The 18,687-nt window shown below is 41.8% G+C and overlaps 2 pseudogenes across 2 annotated transcripts in view; both read right to left on the bottom strand.

Annotated features, from left to right (window-relative positions):
* Positions 1-3,584: 3,584 nt before the first annotated feature.
* On the bottom strand, positions 3,585-8,044 carry LOC148376883 (uncharacterized; annotated as a pseudogene). The gene is made up of 2 exons (XR_015852480.1): positions 7,820-8,044; positions 3,585-5,235 (listed from the first exon to the last, which is right to left on the bottom strand). The product of XR_015852480.1 is annotated as an uncharacterized LOC148376883 (transcript).
* Positions 8,045-9,940: 1,896 nt separating this feature from the next.
* LOC148376879 (uncharacterized) overlaps positions 9,941-18,687 on the bottom strand; it is a 44,094-nt pseudogene continuing 35,347 nt past the window's right edge. The window contains exon 5 of the transcript XR_015852730.1: positions 9,941-13,322. The product of XR_015852730.1 is annotated as an uncharacterized LOC148376879 (transcript). The remainder of the gene's footprint in view (positions 13,323-18,687) is intronic.

The following is an 18,687-nucleotide window of genomic DNA, read 5'->3' as shown; positions in this document are numbered from 1 at the left end:
CACCTCCAGTCTCCCCTTCTCACTCGACCCCTTTCAGTTTGCCTACCGGACAAATCGCTCCACCGGGGATGCCATATCCTCTGCGCTTCACCTGAGCCTGACACACCTAGAGGAGAAGTTTAGCATTCAACACCATCATCCCACAACACCTGGTAGACAAAATGAGACTCCTGGGTTTTAACACCCCCCTGCGGAACTGGCTGCTGGACTTCCTCACTGACAGACCCCAGTCAGTGCGGATTGGTCAGAACATCTCCGATGTCATCACCCTCAGCACGGGCTCCCCCTCAGGCTGTGTCCTGAGCCCCTTGCTGTTCACCCTGATGACACACGACTGCGTCCCTAGGTCAGCCACATACCACATCGTGAAGTTTGCGGACGACACAACAGTGGTGGGCTTCATCAGGGATGACAACGACCTGGCCTACAGAGAGGAGGTGGAGCAGTTGGTGGGCTGGTGCAGGGACAACAGCCTGGTCCTGAATGTTGACAAAACTAAAGAGATCATTGTCGACTTTAGGAAAAACCAGCCCAACCATGCCCCACTTTGCATCAACAACAAGGCTGTGGAGGTTGTCAGCAGCATCAAGTTCCTAGGGGTGCACATCACAAACAAACTCACCTGGTCCGTGAACACTGCATCACTGGTGAAGAGGGCACAGCAGCGCCTGTACTTCCTGCGGAGGATGAGGAGAGCCCACCTGCCCCCACCCTCCCTCATCACATTCTACAGGGGCACCATAGAGAGTATCCTGACCAGTTTTATCTCTGTGTGGTGTGGAGGCTGCAGCGCTTCCGACTGGGGTAGTGTGAGGAGGGTGACGAGGACAGCAGAGAAAATCATCGGGACTTCTCTCCCCTCCATTCAGGACATTGGCCAGAAGCGCTGCCTATCCCAAGCCAAGAATATTATCAGGGACCCCTCTCACCCCCATCATGGACTGTTCACTCTGCTAGCCTCTGGGAAGAGGTACTGCAGTGTGCGGTGCAGGACCACCAGGTTCCACAATAGTCTTGTCCCCCTGGCCATTAGACTGTTAAATGGTCAATCAAACACATAGTAAATCTAAACTGCTGCTAATCTGTACATCTGTTGGTTTTGTTTGACTTTTTTTGCACTACTGGCAGTTCTTTATAGCTAGCCACTCCTTGCACGTCTGTTTCTCTGCACTATTGTACTTACAGTGTTATTGTTACTGTTTACCTGACTGTCCATTTTGCACATCTGGTTAGCTGCTCCTCTTGCACTATTTGGACTACTGTAAAATACTATACATAGCCATAATTATTTAGTATATTATTAGTACTCAATACTCCAACTCAATACAAAATTTCATTTATATTTATATCTGTACATTCAAGGAAACTGTGCGGGTCAGATGTATTGACATTTCGTTCTGTATACACGTGTACTAGAATGACAATAAAGTAGATCTGAATCTGTTTGGAGTCATATAGTCCAAGCACAAACTGGTTTGAAGCCATTTGTCAATCGAGACTCTTTTTATAGGAGAAAAGATGAAAATGCTGGGAAACCAATTTAATATTGTTCAATAAAAAATAATTTATGTTGAAACAATAGGTCCCGATTGTTCCATATACACTATTTATTTGGAGAGAAATGAGAGCAAGAAAGAAAAAGAAGGCCTTCTCCTAATATTGTAAGTACTAGCTAAGAAGGATTGGTGTTCCATACAAGATCAGGATTTTTGAAGACAATTGATTTGAAATCAAGTATTTCAAGAAACTGTAACGTAATCTTGATCAATAAGAGATTTTGGTAGATCTAAAATTTACCACGGAGGAGGACGTCGCCCAACTCTTCCAAAAGTAAGTGATACGTAACTTTATCTTTATAGTCAATTCATATTTATTTGGATAACCCTCAATCACAAGGAGTCTCAAAGGGCTTGAGAGACCACATGTAGCTTGTTTTTTAGAATAGAATAGAATATACCTTTATTGTCATTGTTACAAATGGGCTAACATATTGTGACAACGAAATTGGGCATGACACTCCAGTTTTACACATAGTGGGGTATGAGCAAGAAGATAAAGGAACAGAGAAGATAATGTTATAAAACAAGGGGAATAAGGCTATAGTTATAATTTACATGGTATTTACACAAGAATATCGGCATGTGGGATGTTACATACAGGGTTGTCGTGATAACGTTGTATCGTAACGGTTGTGCAATATTGCATTTGGTGCAAAGTCATCATGGTGCAAAAATAGTCAGCATATACATTGGTGCAGGCATAGACATCATAGTACAGAAAAAGGAAATGGTCAGACATTGTGCAATTGAGCATTAAACGTAGTGCAGTCGACATGTGCAAGAACAAGACATGAGTAACATTATATTCGTATGAGGTAGTGTTGGCACGAGTTTTCAGTTTTTTGTGCGGTGTCTGTTTGAGCAGTGAACAAACATAGTGCAGACAGCATGTACATGAGTACCATTTTACATACGTGTGAGGTAGTTTTTTTGCAACAGTTTTCAGTTTTTTGTGCGGTGTCTGTTTAGGGTGGTAATGGCTGTGGGGAAGAAACTGTCTCTGAGTCTGTTCGTTTTTGCTTTGTGTGACCTGTAGCGCTTGCCGGAAGGCAGCAGTACTATGCTTGATCATTCAGCCTGCTTTGTAACGTTATAGAGCATTTTATTTCAGTAAATCTTTATTTTTCAATTTCAAAACAATACAGGTTACTTATATAAACCCTAAACATACTTTCCATACAAAATATAGCACTGAAGCAACTTACGAACAAATTCAACTTACGAACGATTGTCCGGAACCATCTCGTTCGTAAGTAGGGCAGCGTCTGTATACATATTGTGGGTTCATTCAATCACATTCAGATTTCAAGTTAATCTTGGAAAAGGTCATCTTAATTTTGTTTTATAAAAATGTCTTTATTGACATTGATATAAACATAGATAACATTTAAAGGAGATTAGACAAGACAGTCTAGGATAAACACATAAAGACTTAAAAGAGAAAAATAAGAAGGTCAGGATAACTAGGCATAAATAAAAGTTATTCAGAAAGTACTTCAGAAGAGAAATTAATAGTTGAAAATAAATGGGTATTGTATTTACCGTTTTTGACATTTTGCCACCTTTGAGGCTTCAAACGTAAAGCTAAAAAACAGAAAACCCGTTGGAAGAATCAACACAATGTGAGACAAGTCATGTTGTATCAAAAAAAATTAACATTTTTGGTTTCATCTACAGCGGAAAAACGGACACACATTGTGTGTATGTATGTGTGTGCATATAGAGAGATATGTTATTGAATTGATATGACATGAAGAGCACACAAATCTGTACATTAAAAATTATATATCAAATAGAGTGACGGATGCCATTTTCTCCAGCACACGTGTGATCCTGAGCTTTGGCTTGACATTAGAATCTTAGATTGAAGCTGAGCAAGAAAAAGGTTTCTCGTCAGTGTGGGTTCTTATGTGTGTTTTAAAGTGATCTTTTCGGCTGAATGATTTACCACAAAACGAGCAGGAGAAGGGTTTCTCCCCAGTGTGGGTTCTTGTGTGTATTGTTAAAATTTCTTTCCGGCTAAATGATTTACCACAAATGGAGCAGGAAAAAGGCTTCTCACCAGTGTGGGTTCTTGTGTGTTTGTTTAGATTTGATTTATGGGTGAATTGTAGACCACAGATTGAACAGGAGAAAGGCTTCTCGCCAGTGTGGGTCATCGCGTGGTTTTTCAAACTTACTTTGTAGCTGAATTTTTGACCACAAACTTTGCAGGAAAAAGGCTTCTCACCAGTGTGGGTTCTTGTGTGATTATTTAGGTTTGATTTCTTGGTGAATGATTTACCACAAAATGAGCAGGAGAAAGGCTTCTCACCAGTGTGGGTTGTAGCATGGTTTTTCAAACTCACTTTGTAGCTGAATTTTTGACCACAAACTGAGCAGGAAAAAGGCTTCTCACCAGTGTGGGTTCTTGTGTGATTATTTAGTTTTGATTCATAGGTGAATTGTAGACCACAGATTGAACAGGAGAAAGGCTTCTCGCCAGTGTGGGTTGTAGAGTGGTTTTTCAAACTCACTTTGTACCTGAATGTTTGACCACAAACATTGCAGGAAAAAGGCTTCTCACCAGAGTGGGTTCTTGTATGATTATTTAGATTTGATTTATGGGCAAATTGTAGACCACAGATTGAACAGGAGAAAGGCTTCTCGCCAGTGTGGGTTGTAGAGTGGTTTTTCAAACTTAGTTTGTGGCTGAATTTTTGACCACAAACTTTGCATGAATAGGGCTTCTCGCCAGTGTGGGTTCTTGTGTGTGTTTTAAAGTGATCTTTCCGGCTGAATGATTTACCACAAAACGAGCAGGAGAAAGGTTTCTCCCCAGTGTGGGTTCTTGTGTGTGTTTTTAAAATTTCTTTCTGGCTGAATGATTTACCACAAATAGAGCAGGAAAAAGGTTTCTCACCAGTGTGGGTTCTTGTGTGTTTGTTTAGATTTGATTTATGGGTGAATTGTAGACCACAGATTGAACAGGAGAAAGGCTTCTCGCCAGTGTGGGTTATCACGTGGTTTTTCAAACTTACTTTGTAGCTGAATTTTTTACCACAAACTTTGCAGGAAAAAGGCTTCTCACCAGTGTGGGTTCTTGTGTGATTATTTAGGTTTGATTTCTTGGTGAATGATTTACCACAAAATGAGCAGGAGAAAGGCTTCTCACCAGTGTGAGTTCTTGAGTGTGACGTTAAATGTGCCTTCAGGCTGAATTTCTGACCGCAAACTAAGCAGGAAAATGGTTTCTCATCCGTGTGGATTGTAGCGTGGTTTCTCAAACTAGCTTTCCGGCTGAAGTTTTGACCGCACACTGAGCAGGAGAAAGGTTTCTCACCAGTGTGAACGATCATATGCAACTTCAAACAATACTTGAATGGAAACGTTTTCCCACACTCAGAACATGTTTTATCACCCTCTGACTGTTCCTCGTCATCAGTGTGTGCAGAGTCGGACATGTCGTCATCATCAGTTTTCACGTGTTGACGGGAGCTGCTGCTTGGAGGCTCCTGCCAGTTTTCTTCATGTTTTACCTGACTCCCAGGAGTTAAACAGGTCTCAGTCACCGGCATATCTGTGAAAAGTAGTTCCTCTTTAACACAAACAGGCTCCACATCCTCCTCCTCCTCCTTTTTAATGTCAGGAAACTTTGGTTTCTTTTGGACAGGAGGCAGGAATTCTTCACTGACATCTGTGGGGCACAAGACACACATAGGTTTCGTATCATTTAGAATATACGACATAATACCGAAACTGCTGAATGACAAAATGTATAAATATATAATATAAACTATATTTACGTAATATTTCTAACCAATGGAAACAGAAACGAGACAGAACCTCAAATAAAATGTGTATCACAAAATCAAATATCTTTGAAGGACTGATTCCAATCCCAAACTTTGAACATTGCAACTTATGCAGCCAATTTATGCATTTTTTTGGTGGCCGCCAGGGGGCACCCAAGCAGTAAAGGGTAAGAGGGAGACACGTCAGATTCCTGCTATATCAGAATTCTGGGCAGAGATTTTTCATCTTGAACAGCTGAAAAGTTTCAGGTAAATATCTCGGACGATTGGCGTAAGGTTTGTGCCGCGCGCAATTGTTCATCGTCGCGCTGCTGCCGGTAGCCGGTGAAAGAGCAAACTCTCCCCCCGGCTGCTAAGACACTAAGACGCTGCTCGGCTTCTGACGACTCACAAGCGAGTATGGGTTGTTGTAAAGGTTGCTCCCGCCTCCGTAGGAAGGTTGCAGAGGGACGTGTCTGCAACTAAAGCATTTTAAAAGGAAAATGGTAAGCGCCACGGACATCACTGCTAGCGTGGGTTGTAGCAAAATTGCTAGTGTGGTCAGGATTAGCCCTTAACGGGTTGCTAACTCCAATGAGCCAATCCAGACTCATAGTAAGTTCAGCCCCCAGCGAGTCCCACTCCACCCCGGTCTACTGGCTCCCGCACCCTAGATATAGATGACTCCATCACCTGTAACATAAAGCTTAGCAACCCAGCTACGTTTATGTGTATTTCTGGGGCCAGAGTACCCGACATTGAGGCTAATTTGAGGGATCTGACACGCAAACCTAGACACCAGGACAGGGCTAGCTACACCGATATAGTCATTCACGTAGGCTCTAATGATACTAAAATGAGGCAATCTGAGATTACAAAGCAAAATATTGCTAGGACCTGTAATCGCGCCAGAAAGACGAGTCGGCATCGAGTAATTGTCTCTGGCCACTTGCCTGCAAGAGGCAATGATGAGATGTTTAACAGACGAGTCTCGCTCAACCGGTGGCTGGCAAGTTTTTGTTGTCAGTAGGGCTTTAGGTCTGTGGATAACTGGCCTGCTGTCTGGGTCCGACCTGACCTGCTTAGGAGAGACGGCCTTCATCCTCACTGGTAAGGTGCTCTCACTCTTTCTAAAAATGTATAGTTCTGTTTACGGCTCCCATGACAGGGTACACTAGTGCAAGCCAGCTCACAGGTGATTAATGAGCCTTTAACCACGAGTATGGAGTCTGTATTGCTAGAGCTAACTAGCGCTATGCTAGATTCTATTCTATTCAGGTACATCACATCTTTTTTGTAGTTTAGAGTGTTCCATTGCCTGCACTACACACGCTGATTTTTACTCTTCCATAACTCCTGAAAATTTTGAATCTCAAGAGTTGAAGCTTTCCACTAATATGCGTCATGACGTATTTCAGTGACAGGTGACATCATACAGACACGCATTTGTTTATTAAATATCTTGCCGTTCACCAGCGGAATGTCAAGGGGTTAAGGTACCTTATATTATGAAAACTCATTTTGTGTGCACTCTTTCTTTGTAAATATCTCAAATATTTCAATGTACTGGGAGCGCCTTATAGACAGGTGCGCCCTATAGTCTGAATTTTAGGGTAAGTAAAATTAATCCATATAAGGATAATTTTTCTGCTTTGCCTGCCTTTTTAACCAAATTCCCTTTTGTTCTCCGTACAATATTATAAGTCTGAGGGGCCTGGAGGAGAGGAAGACCGAAAAAGGACTGGGCAGACAACATTAATGAATGGACTGGTGCCAACTTTGCAACGACCCAAGAACAGGCCAAAGACTGTAACCAGTTGTCCAACCGGTGCAGTTAAGGGATCCGTAAACCTCCATATTGCAGTCTTTGTTGAACCGTTCCTGATCTAAACGTGCTGCTGCGGCAGCCTCCCCCCTGTTCTACGGAGCGAACAAGCGTATGAGGACAAAAACAAATTACAAGTTTGAGAGCCTGGCGAGCACCAACGAAACACTGGCATCATGCCAGGGTTCTTTTATGGCATATGAAACACCGTGATTAACGTATAACAGAATTAAAAATGAAAGAAATATTGACCTTGCTTGAAAGAAACATCTCCTGGATGCAACTGGGACACGTCATCAGTGATGTAACCTGGGTTCATTGAGTGTTTCGGTTCTTGCAACATCAGACACTATCGCCCATGTGACCCAGCCGATGTTGGTCAAGCTTCAACTTGCGTCATTGTGGCCCTCGAGTCAGAAAGTTTGCCCACCCCTTTTCCAGGCATTTCCAAAAGTGGCCATTTGGAGACGACCAGTTGACAGTCCTTACTTTATCATTTTACTTTGGGCCGATTTGATTCAGTTTCCTTAAACAGGCCTTCACGGGTTGTCATGGGCTGATAACCGTAAAAAAGCTTGCACTTGGCCAAGAGTGATGACAATCAAACGGTCAGAGGCTAACATTAGTCATATAAAAATGTGATCCAAATAAAAATGACCGACCTGCTCTGTTCAACACAACTCGTAGTTCCTTGTTAATGCTAACTTGGTTTAGCCGTCGATCTTCTCGCTCGTTGTCATCTTGAAGCTCCTCTTTCAAATTTCCTTTCCATCTCTCGCACATTTTAGCCACTTTTTAACCTTTAGGAAATTAAAAGCAGTTAGATTCGTCACACGACTGGAGCTAAACGTCAATGAGCCGCAGATAACGGAGGCGGTGACGTGTAGTTCCTCTTCTTCTTGGATGTTATCCCTCTCTTTGGTGCTCTATCGCCCCCTATATCATACCATCTCACAGCTCCACTCTGCTGTGTTGTTGGCGAACGAAAGGAGTTGATGAGCCGGCTCCATTCGAAATGCTTTCTCATATCCCCCTCTCTCTCTCCCCCCCCCCCAAGCGGTCATAACTGGTCAATACGAGTGTTTTTCTTCGTGTAATCCATGTAAAAGTTGAAATGAGGTCAAAGTTCACCTCATATTGAAATAATAAAGGTTATAACAGCAGCATAACCCTATTCAAAATGATTTAATTTGGGACATCCGATTTCATATTTATTTTGAGTATATTTAGATAGATAGATACTTTATTCATCCCCGTAGGGAAATTCACACTTCCAGCAGTCTACCCCGTTGTTTATTAACAGATGAACATGATGCCCGATGGGTGCTTGTAGCGAAGTGGATGACGTCACGCCAGTCCAAAAATTCGACATCCCTGCGGCACATTAAAAACTTTTCTTTGTGAAAATCCAGGGATACACCACTTCGTGTTAGGAAGTCCGCCTCCTCTCCAATTCCCCCGGCTTTCGTGTGTCTGTTTAGCTGCGTTGAACCCGGATTGCTCCGGGTGGCTACACGTTAGCGTCCGGAATGCTAAACGTGAGCCACTTTTCCACAAAACACAGCAACTGCGCTCCCTGTACACTTCGATGTTTTCAAAAAGCACTCGATGATCTTATTTGGTCGTGAGTTTGCATTTACCATGATTACGGATGGTAAAGAAGACTTATAACGCCGCTAGCCGCTCCACTAGCTCCGGCTTTTCCTCAGGATAGTCCCCTTCATCACGCCGGCACGAGAATTCCTCAGGGCAAGGAGTTGAAATACATGCAATTCTTGTGCGTTAAAACCCATGTCCATAGGATAGAAGTAATCCATAGTGTAGTTGTCAAAACGGGAAGAAAAAACACCGAAGATAGGAGCAGACAATAAAACAATAGGGCAGCTGCTGGAAAAGGCAGCCGCTCGTGGCAGCGCCGCTTTGATGATTTGATTTGAAAACAAACCAAAATAATTTTCGGTTGCAATCCGGATAGTTATTGTATATGTTAGAGACATTTGGGAGTGTTCATCAATTTGAACAGATGACACTGAAAACATATTCACTGACAAAAATCTGAAAAAAAAGGTTATACATCTTTCATATTATTGGTGGATGAAAATGATTTCACTCATCTACAATTGCAAAAAGAGCAGTTATCTTAAATTTTAAAACGCGATTTTAATTAATCTTTTGATGAAATGAAAATGAAATTATCAGCATTTATGTAGCGCTTTGCAATCAATGACTTCCCAAAGTGCTTTACAGTTTGCTTCACATTTCCCAATAGCGGCCTTGAATTGCAGCCATGTAAGACGCTAACCTGCTTATTGGGGCTATCGGGGTGTATTACCCAAGGCCACTTCGACATGTAACACGGACAAGCCGGGATTTGAACTGGGATCCCTTGATCCCAAGACAAGCGCTTTAACTCCTGAGCTACTGCCGCCCCGGATGATACATGTTATTACCAGAATTGAAAGAGTTAAATATTGACTCATGTAAATGTACTACAGTAGTTTGAAATGTAATCAGTAACATAACCTTAATACCACATTCGATTTAAAATAAATCTTGGTGAAGGTCATCTTAATTTTGTCAACTCAACAAATAATAACATGTATTCATGCATCCTGTAAGATTTTAACATTTATGATACTGAAATCTGACTCTGAAGATACTTCCCATGTCTTGTGTAATCCTTTAAAGTTGGAGCATTTCCAGACGCCGGAGAAGCTATTGAGACGAGTATAGTCCACATATTAATGTATTTAGCCAAATCAAAGAGTTAAACATATCAGGTCTCTGCATGTACCAATTTTATAAACGTGTGCAGGAGAAGAGGGGGGCTTCCGGGGTTGCCCACTTAATTGACACATGGCGATGAAATGTTCACGCCCCATGACCAAGTCGTTGGCTGATTCGTCCGCGGTCGTCGACGCAAATTTCCCAATAGTCCTTTGAAGCTTGGGAGAAGGGTGATCTGTCATTACCCTCTGGACAAAATGGGGCACAACACACACATTCAAAGCCCCCAGGCAGGGTGATAAATCATTAATATCTGCACAGACTGAAACCAAAGATAAGATTCCTGAGCACAGGCGTTTTTACAATATCCTAAAAAGTTGCACTCAAGGCTGAGATCAAACTTAGGACATGTATTTTAAACATAAGTGGAATAAAACAGCGTATAAAATACCATATAACTTCAATTGACAATTAGAAATGTATTTCTTGGCATTGATGAAAATACGGAGAACATTGTTTACAAAGTGATTAGAAGTGGCACTCCAAGGGACACGCGTGGTAAAGACTTACAGGAGAAAAATAAGAAATAAAATGTCAGGATAAAAAGGCAAACATAAAAACAAGAGAAATTGAAAAATAATAAATGTAAATTAGATACAGTAAAATATTATTTCAATCAGTGCTTAAATGTAAGACAAAATCGGGAAGTGGAACCAAATTTTGTTCCCCCATTTTGTGTTATATTTACAACAAAAACACGTGAAAAGTAAGCTATTGAATTATATTATCCCTCTGTTCTCTCAGTTTAGCCAACAAACATGAGAAGTTCCCTGATGACTTCTGAATGATCCAATGTCCACGTAAAAGACTATCAAAGTGAACCTTAGTGTCATTAAGCATGTCAGTTTTAATCCATTAGCTCTGTGGTGGGCTCATAGGTTGGTGAAAGGAGACACTGGAGAACAGACAACGTTATGAAGACCAAAGTGCACACCGGGTAGGTCCAGGATAGTGTTGAGGAAAAGCAGGAATAGAATACAGAAAGATTTTGCAACATTAACACATCTCCCGGAGCACTCTGCGAGCAATGATTTAAAAATGGAGACAACTTAAACATGGGTTCAGGAACTTGCAGCTTGCAAGCCATATATGTCTTTTTCATGAGAACCTATGGCTAGGATATAAAACGGACCTTTAGCTATTACTTAAAATATTGTCACTTATGAAGGCATTTGTCAGTCGTGAGAAACCAAGACAGTTTACACTCTTAAATATTTTTGCATCGTTTCCGTTGTAAAATTTCACGCTACGTACACATACACAAAACCCTTCACGCGTTGTTCGAGTTCTCTGTATTTTAAATTCTCCAATCTCTCAAGTTATGAGCCCTGTCTTGCATTTCAAACATTTGCTGTGAATTTAAGGCCTCTTTTTGTTGAAAAACTTGAATTAAAACTAGCCGTATGGTATTTGATGAGACCCTGAAACTTGAGCAATTTAGACTCGTTAATAACACGCAGTGCTGGTTTTTCTACTGTAACTGTTGCACTGGATTTTCCCCAGAATGTCAGGTCATTTATCTCGCTACTGCATTTTGTATGTTTAATGACAGTTCAAATGTATTTATGAGATGTTTCATGGCTATTTAACTTGGATGCTTTCTGGAGACCAAAACTGATGAATTCATTTTCAATTATTTCATATGTTCGAAATTCGCTTCTTCACAATCAATTTGGGAAAAAACCTGGAACAAAGTAAGCTTGTATGAAGGGGTACCACTGTGCGTGTAGCTGTGTGTATATATATTCTATACAGACACGTAAACACAAAAAGTTTTCATTCATTCGTTGGCCGATTTCTTTTTAGTAAATGCAAGAAATGAAACCGAATCAAACGGAGTGACGGATGCTATTTTACCCGGCACACGTGTGATCCTGAGCTCTGGCTTGACTTGAGAATTTTAAACCGCAGAATGAGCAGGAAAAGGGTTTCTCTGCAGTGTGGACTCCTGTGTGATTTTTAAGGCCCCTTTGTGCCTGAATTTCTGACCACAGATTGGGCAGGAAAAAGGTTTCTAGCCAGTGTGGGTTCTTGTATGCTTTTCGAGGATCTGCTTCTGACGGAATCTTTGACCGCAAACTGAGCAGGAAAAGGGCTTCTCATTAGTATGGATTCTTGAGTGTCTTTTTATGTTTCCTTTGTGCTTAAATCTCTGGCCACAAATTGAACAGGAAAAAGGTTTATCACCAGTGTGGGTTCTTGCGTGTGAGTTTAGGTTTGCCTTGTGTCTGAAGAGTTCACCACAGATTGAGCAGGAAAAAGTTTTATCACCAGTGTGGGTTCTTGCGTGTGACTTTACGTTTGCCTTCTGTCTGAAATGTTGCCCACAGATTGAGCAGGAAAAAGGCTTCTCACCAGTGTGGATTCTGGTGTGGACTTTTAAGACCTTCTTATCGCTGAATCTTTGTCCGCAAATTGAGCAGGAAAAAAGTTTCTCGCCAGTGTGGACTCCTGTGTGGATTTTTAAGGTCGATTTCTGCCTGAATTTCTGACCACAAATTGAACAGGAAAAAGGCTTCTCACGAGAGTGGGTTCTTGTGTGTGCGTTTAGGTTTGCTTTCTTACTGAAGTTTTTACCACAGATTGAGCAGGAAAAGGGCTTCTCACCAGTGTGGATTCTGTTGTGGATTTTTAAAGTTTCTTTGAGCCTGAATTGCTGACCACAAATTGAGCAGGAAAAAGGCTTCTCGCCAGTGTGGACTCCTGTGTGGATATTTAAGGCCCCTTTGTGCGAGAATTTCTGACCACAGATTGAGCAGGAAAAGGGTTTCTCATTAGTATGGACTCTTGTGTGGATTGTCAAGGCCTCTTTGTACCTGAATGTCTGACCACAAATTGAACAGGAAAAAGGCTTCTCGCCAGTGTGGATTCTTGAGTGGATTGTCAAGGCCTCTTTGTGCCTGAATGTCTGACCACAAATTGAACAGGAAAAAGGCTTCTCGCCAGTGTGGATTCTTGTGTGTCTTCTTAAGCTATCTTTATGGCTGAATTTTTGACCGCAAGTTGAGCAGGAAAAAGGCTTCTCCCCCGTGTGGGTTCTCATATGCAACTTCAGACAATACTTGGATGAGAACGTTTTCCCACACTGAGAACATGTTTTATCACCTTCTGACTGTTCGTCGCCATCAGTGTGTGCAGAGTCGAACGTGTCCTCGTCATCAATTTTTACGTGATGATGGGAGCTGCTGCTTGGAGGCTCCTGCCAGTTTTCTTCATCTTTTACCTGATTTCCAGGAGTTAAACAGGTCTCAGTCACTGGCAACTCTATGAAAAGTCCCTCCTCTTTACCACAAACAAGCTCCACATCCTCCTCCTCCTTTTTAATGTCAGGAAACTCTGGTTCCTGCCGGACAGGAGGCAGGAATTCTTCACTGACATCTGTGGGACATAAGACAAATTTAAAATATACGACATAATACTGAAACTGATAAATGACAAAATGTGTACCGTATTTTCTGCACTATAAGGCACACCCAAAAGCCTTTATTTTTTTCAAAAGCTGACCATGCGCCTTACAATACAATGCGCCTTATATATGGATCAATATTAAGTCGCAAAGTCCTGCAACTAATGCAAGCAGCCGCCGACTCGATTTTCCCCCGAAGGCGAAGTCGTCCGCGGTGTATGCTGGGATTTATATACCGGCTTTTCATTTTCCTGACCAATGTGTCAATCATCATTTGAATCGGTCACTGTTGGCTTAAGTTATTCGGAGGTAAAGGGGGCGGATCCTTTTTATCATTTACAGGCTCGCATTGGCTAAAGGGGCGAAACAAAGCTTGCAATTGTCCGAAAAAGAATCGCACGTTGGGTTGCACTACGGCATAGAGAAAACATTATTTTACCATTCTGTATTTGTAAATATTTTACTCTCCTAGATTTACTACACTAACGGTTGTAAGAAGACCATGGTTACGTATCATTAAAGAACGTGATGGCTGCAAGAGAACTTAGGTGAGCTATGCGGCTTTAAATTTCCCCGGTATCTTGTTTTAGAAAGATCTTGATGTTTCTGTGTAAATTCAATTCAAAGTGTTCATAGTCATATGCACAGTAAAGAACCCTGTTTCCCTACACAATAAAATTCTTACTTTGCTGTCCACACTGTTGCCAGCAAAAAATAAAATGGAAACTAAGAAATGTTTGTTTGGTGACATTGTACAGACACTGTTTCCGTACATGTCTGAGACACGTATTTGCTTCTTTGCAAGCTTTCAGAATGTTAAGTGGGTAATAAGTTTGACTGAACTATCTGACTGTTTTGTCGACGTTCCCATTGTAGCGCCTTATAATCCGGTGCGCCTTATGTATGGAAAATATAGGACCAAAAACTGTTTTTTGGGGGTGCGCCCTATAACCCAGTGCGCCTTATATTGCGGAAAATACGGTAAATATAAAACAGACTGCATCCATGTAATAATTCTAACCAATGGAGACAGAAACGACACAGAACCTCAATTTAATGTGTACAATGTGTCCCTGCCACCCACACTGGACCCACATCAGTTTGCCTACAGGGCAAACCGCTCCACTCACGATGCCGCAAACACCGCTCTTCACACCACGCTGAGCCACCTGGACCATGGGGGGAGCTACGTCGGAATGCTCTTTCTGGACTTCAGCTCAGCCTTCAATACCGTTATCACGGAAATCCTGGTGGAGAAACTCTCTCACCAAGGACTCTCTTCCTCCATCTGCCATTAGATAATGGACTTCCTCTTAAAACACCCACAGTCCGTGAAACTCTGCAACCACGTCTCTCCCGCCCTAACACTGAGCACTGGCTCCCCTCAAGGATGGGTGCTGAGCCCCTTGTTTCTGACCCTCTACACCTCCGACTGCTCACCGACCCACCTCACAAACACAATTGTTAAGTACGCCGACGATACTACCATGGTCGGCCTCATCTCCTTAGGGGACTTCTGGAGGAAAAGGCAGAAACCCAACACCACGCAATATAAAAGGAGACTGTGTAGAGAGAGTCCACTCTCAATTTCCTGGGTGTGCACATCTCCGATGACCTCTCCTGGTCTGCAAACACCAGAGCGATGGTAGGGAAGGCCCAGCAGCGAGTCATCTGAAATAGCAACTGCTGGTGTCCTTCTACAAAGCCACAGTGGAGAGCATTCTGACATTCAGAATTACGGTGTGGCAGGCAAGGTGCACGGCAGCAGACAGGAAAACACTTCAGAGGGTCATCAACACAGCCCAGAGAATCGTTGGTTTATCTCTGCCCAGTTTGGAGGACATTGCCCGCTCTCGCTACCTCAGCAGAGCAGAAAACATCACAGAGGACTCTTCTCACCCCGGCCACCACCTCTTTGACCTGCTGCCTTTCGGCAGACGCTACAGGTCACACAAAACGAAAACAAACAGACTCGGAGACAGTTTTTTCCCCAGAGCCATCACCGCCCTAAATACACACTGCACAAAAAAAACAAACTCTTACAAACACACCCCATACAGATGTACAATTGTATTCATGCCTATGCTTACTTTGCCTCTACATGCCCGCACTTTCTTGTGTAAATTATCTTTGTCTTTTTTTTTTCTCAGTAAAATGTGACACTGGAGTACCACGTCCAATTTCATTGTCACAATATGATCAACCCATTTCGTAACAATGATAATAAACGTATATTCTATTCAAAAACATAAATATAATTGGTCTCTACTGAATATTGGCATTTAGGAACACATCTGTAAATTATTCATTCGGAAAGAGGGAAATTATAATTTAAGGGGCTGTAGTGAATTCATAATCCCAAAGGTGAGAACCACCAGGAAAAGTATGTGTGTGTCTGTGTGTGTAGTCAAGCTTTGGAACGGATTGCAAGATGAGATCAAACGGTGTCCAACTATTCACTTGTTCCGGTTTAGATACAAAGGAACATTCCTGTCGGAATACAGAGATGAGGAGGGTGGGGTATGAGTGGTGCAGGGAGATTGGGAATAATGCGTCTAGTTAACTTTGTGTTATTGTTGCTATTCTTATATCAAAACTGTTATTAATTTCATTACAATTTTTGTTATATTATTGAAGAAGATGATGATCGAGAATTCGTCTCATACGCGTTCACAGAGAATGCAGGAATCAATGGCGTCAGAAGGAGTTCTTGTTTATTGATGCAACAATCTCAACAAGAAACTCAGAGAATCTCCAGATATGCGTGGATCTTTATAGTTTCAACACAGAATGTGTAAACGGTGTAGCCTGTCCCTTTCACGCGGCATGCACAGGGTTCCGTCCTTATTTGGAAGTGTTTTTGTCAGTTTATGTGACCTTGCCCTTTGCCGTTATCTCTTGGCAGGACAGACGCTTCCCTTAAGGAGGATTGTTTATACTAATTCGTCCGCCGAGACCTTCCCGAAATGTAAGCAACATTTCTCCCAACTGTAAGCAAATCTTTTTCAAATGTTAGCAAGTCCCCTGAACAAATGTATGCAAATCTATTCTACTAATGCAAACAAGTTTCTATTCTACAAAAAAAAGTTTCTAATCTACAACAATATCATGGGTATACTTGGTGGGGAAGATGAAGGGGTAGGTTCTATCTATCTACCTTGGTCATATCCCTCAAGAGGGGTGACCGACAGCAAAGACAAACACATACAATAAAGAAAATAAAAGGGAAAAAAAATAGCAAAAAACACACATAACATTTTTTGGGACCATGGCCAACCCAATTGCCCAAACAACCAAACAAGTTAGGCACCTCGGCACTTAAGTTGGTCATGCTTTCGTCCCTCCAGATGAAATGGGACACCAGAAGGGGTAGTTAATATAAGCATTTGCTTCTTACTACCCCTTTTCGAATATGTTACGTGTGGTTATTTTGTTGAGTTATTGTTTTTGTTCTGTTTTTATTTTGAAGTTCGAATAAAGTTTTCATTCATTCATTCAAAGTGCTAAGCTTTGAAGGACTTATTCCAATTCTTCTGTCAGTGATAGACAAAGCACAATGTTAAGTACCGCAAAACTTGTACTAGAAGCCGCTACTCCCCCCCAAGCTTTTAAGAGGAAGACCGAAAAAGAACTGGGCAGACAACATTAATGAATGGACTGGTGCCAACTATGCCACGACCCAAGAACAGGCCAGTGACTGGAACCAGTGGAGAAGGCTGTCCAGAGTGTCGTTCTCATTGGTGCCCCAACAACTCATGCGGTTGAGGGATCCGTGAACCTCCATATTGCAGTCTTTGTTGAACTGTTCCTGATCTTAACGTGCTGCTGCGGCAGCCTCCCCCCTGTTCCGTGGAGCGAAATAGCGTGTGAGGAGAAAAAAACGAAACAAAATACAAGTTTGAGACGCTGGACGTCTAGAAAGACGTATAAGAGAATTAAAAACAATAAACATTTTCACTGACCATCTTAAAACCATATTCTGAAAAATGAGATTACATAAAATCCATAATGCATTCAAACAGATTAACAACAGTATTAACTCAAAATCACGATATTAAACAATAAACGGCAAAAAAATCCAAACAAAATCTTGGGGTCCGCTGACTATCAATCAAGATAGTCAGCATCAAAGCACAGGGCGTGCTTTGATGCTGGGAATTGCGGGGTAGAGCTTTCCTCCCTCCATTCCTTTATTTTTACAGGGACGCATTATACCTTTCGTGTTACAAAGTTTCATTTTCCTTAGTGCTCATTTATTATGCTCACACGCCACCTAATGACCAGCATTATTCACTTCATTTAAGCAAGTTTTCTGTCTGATCTCGCTTAAGCCAATCAGAGGTATTGTTTTATGCGCGTGTTTCCATATAAATGAGTTTCTATCCGTTGAGGGAGAGTGGTTCCTCCCTGTGCCGATCCCGGAAGCAGATCTCGGACGCCCGAGCATCCGATTTAAGGACTATCAAAAACCTACCGTATTTTCCGCACTATAAGGCGCACCTTCAATGAATGATATATTTTTAAACTTTTTCCATACATAAGGCGCACCCCATTATAAGGCACTATAAGTGCATGCAGGTTTAATTTTGTAATTGTAATCCTGTGCAGTCCTCCGAGACATTTTTGTGATTAAGGGCGTCATAAATAAATGTGACTTGACTTGGCTACAGTAGAGGACGTAGTTACGTTATGCAACCATTAGATGGTGCCGCGCTAAAGGGAATGTCAACAAAACAGTCAAATAGGTCAGTCAAACTTTATTAATAGATAACAAACAAGCTTTCCTCAACTCCATTCACTCCCAAAACGAATAAACAGCCGCTTTATTATTTTTCTCTGAGGTAAAGCATTTTCGTGACACATCTTTAACATCTTTGAACAACAGCAAGGCATAACATTTTACTTTTCCTCTATTTAGTCAACACGCAAAAAACAGTCTGATACTGTTATGGTAAATTAAACGTTAGTGCAATAGCACTATAGTGACACTCGTAATGTGCAAAAACAACAAGTGCAAAACAATAACAATAAAGCAATAACTGTAAAATGTAAACAGCTCATCCTCATGCTTCTTCCACTTCCGCAACATCGATTCATTAATGTTAAACTCTCTTGCTGCTGCTCTATTTCCGTGTTCTACTGCGTGACTGATCGCCCTGAGTTTAAACTCTGCGTTGTAAGCGTGTCTCTTAATAGGAGCCATTTCAGGGTCTTTATACAAACGCACAAATAAAAGAGAATCGTTGTTTAATATTTCCCAGTATGCACAGCGCACTTCTTCTACGCGAAAAATGGAGTCAGTGGCTGCTTCTCTTAGTTGCGAAACCTTGCAATTCA

Source organism: Urocampus carinirostris, chromosome 1 (genome assembly GCF_059441175.1).
Source record: "Urocampus carinirostris isolate Australia breed hairy pipefish chromosome 1, RoL_Ucar_1.0, whole genome shotgun sequence".
NCBI lineage: Eukaryota > Metazoa > Chordata > Actinopteri > Syngnathiformes > Syngnathidae > Urocampus > Urocampus carinirostris.
The sequence above is the reverse complement of the archived record's forward strand: the minus strand, read 5'-3'. Positions and strand labels throughout refer to the sequence as shown.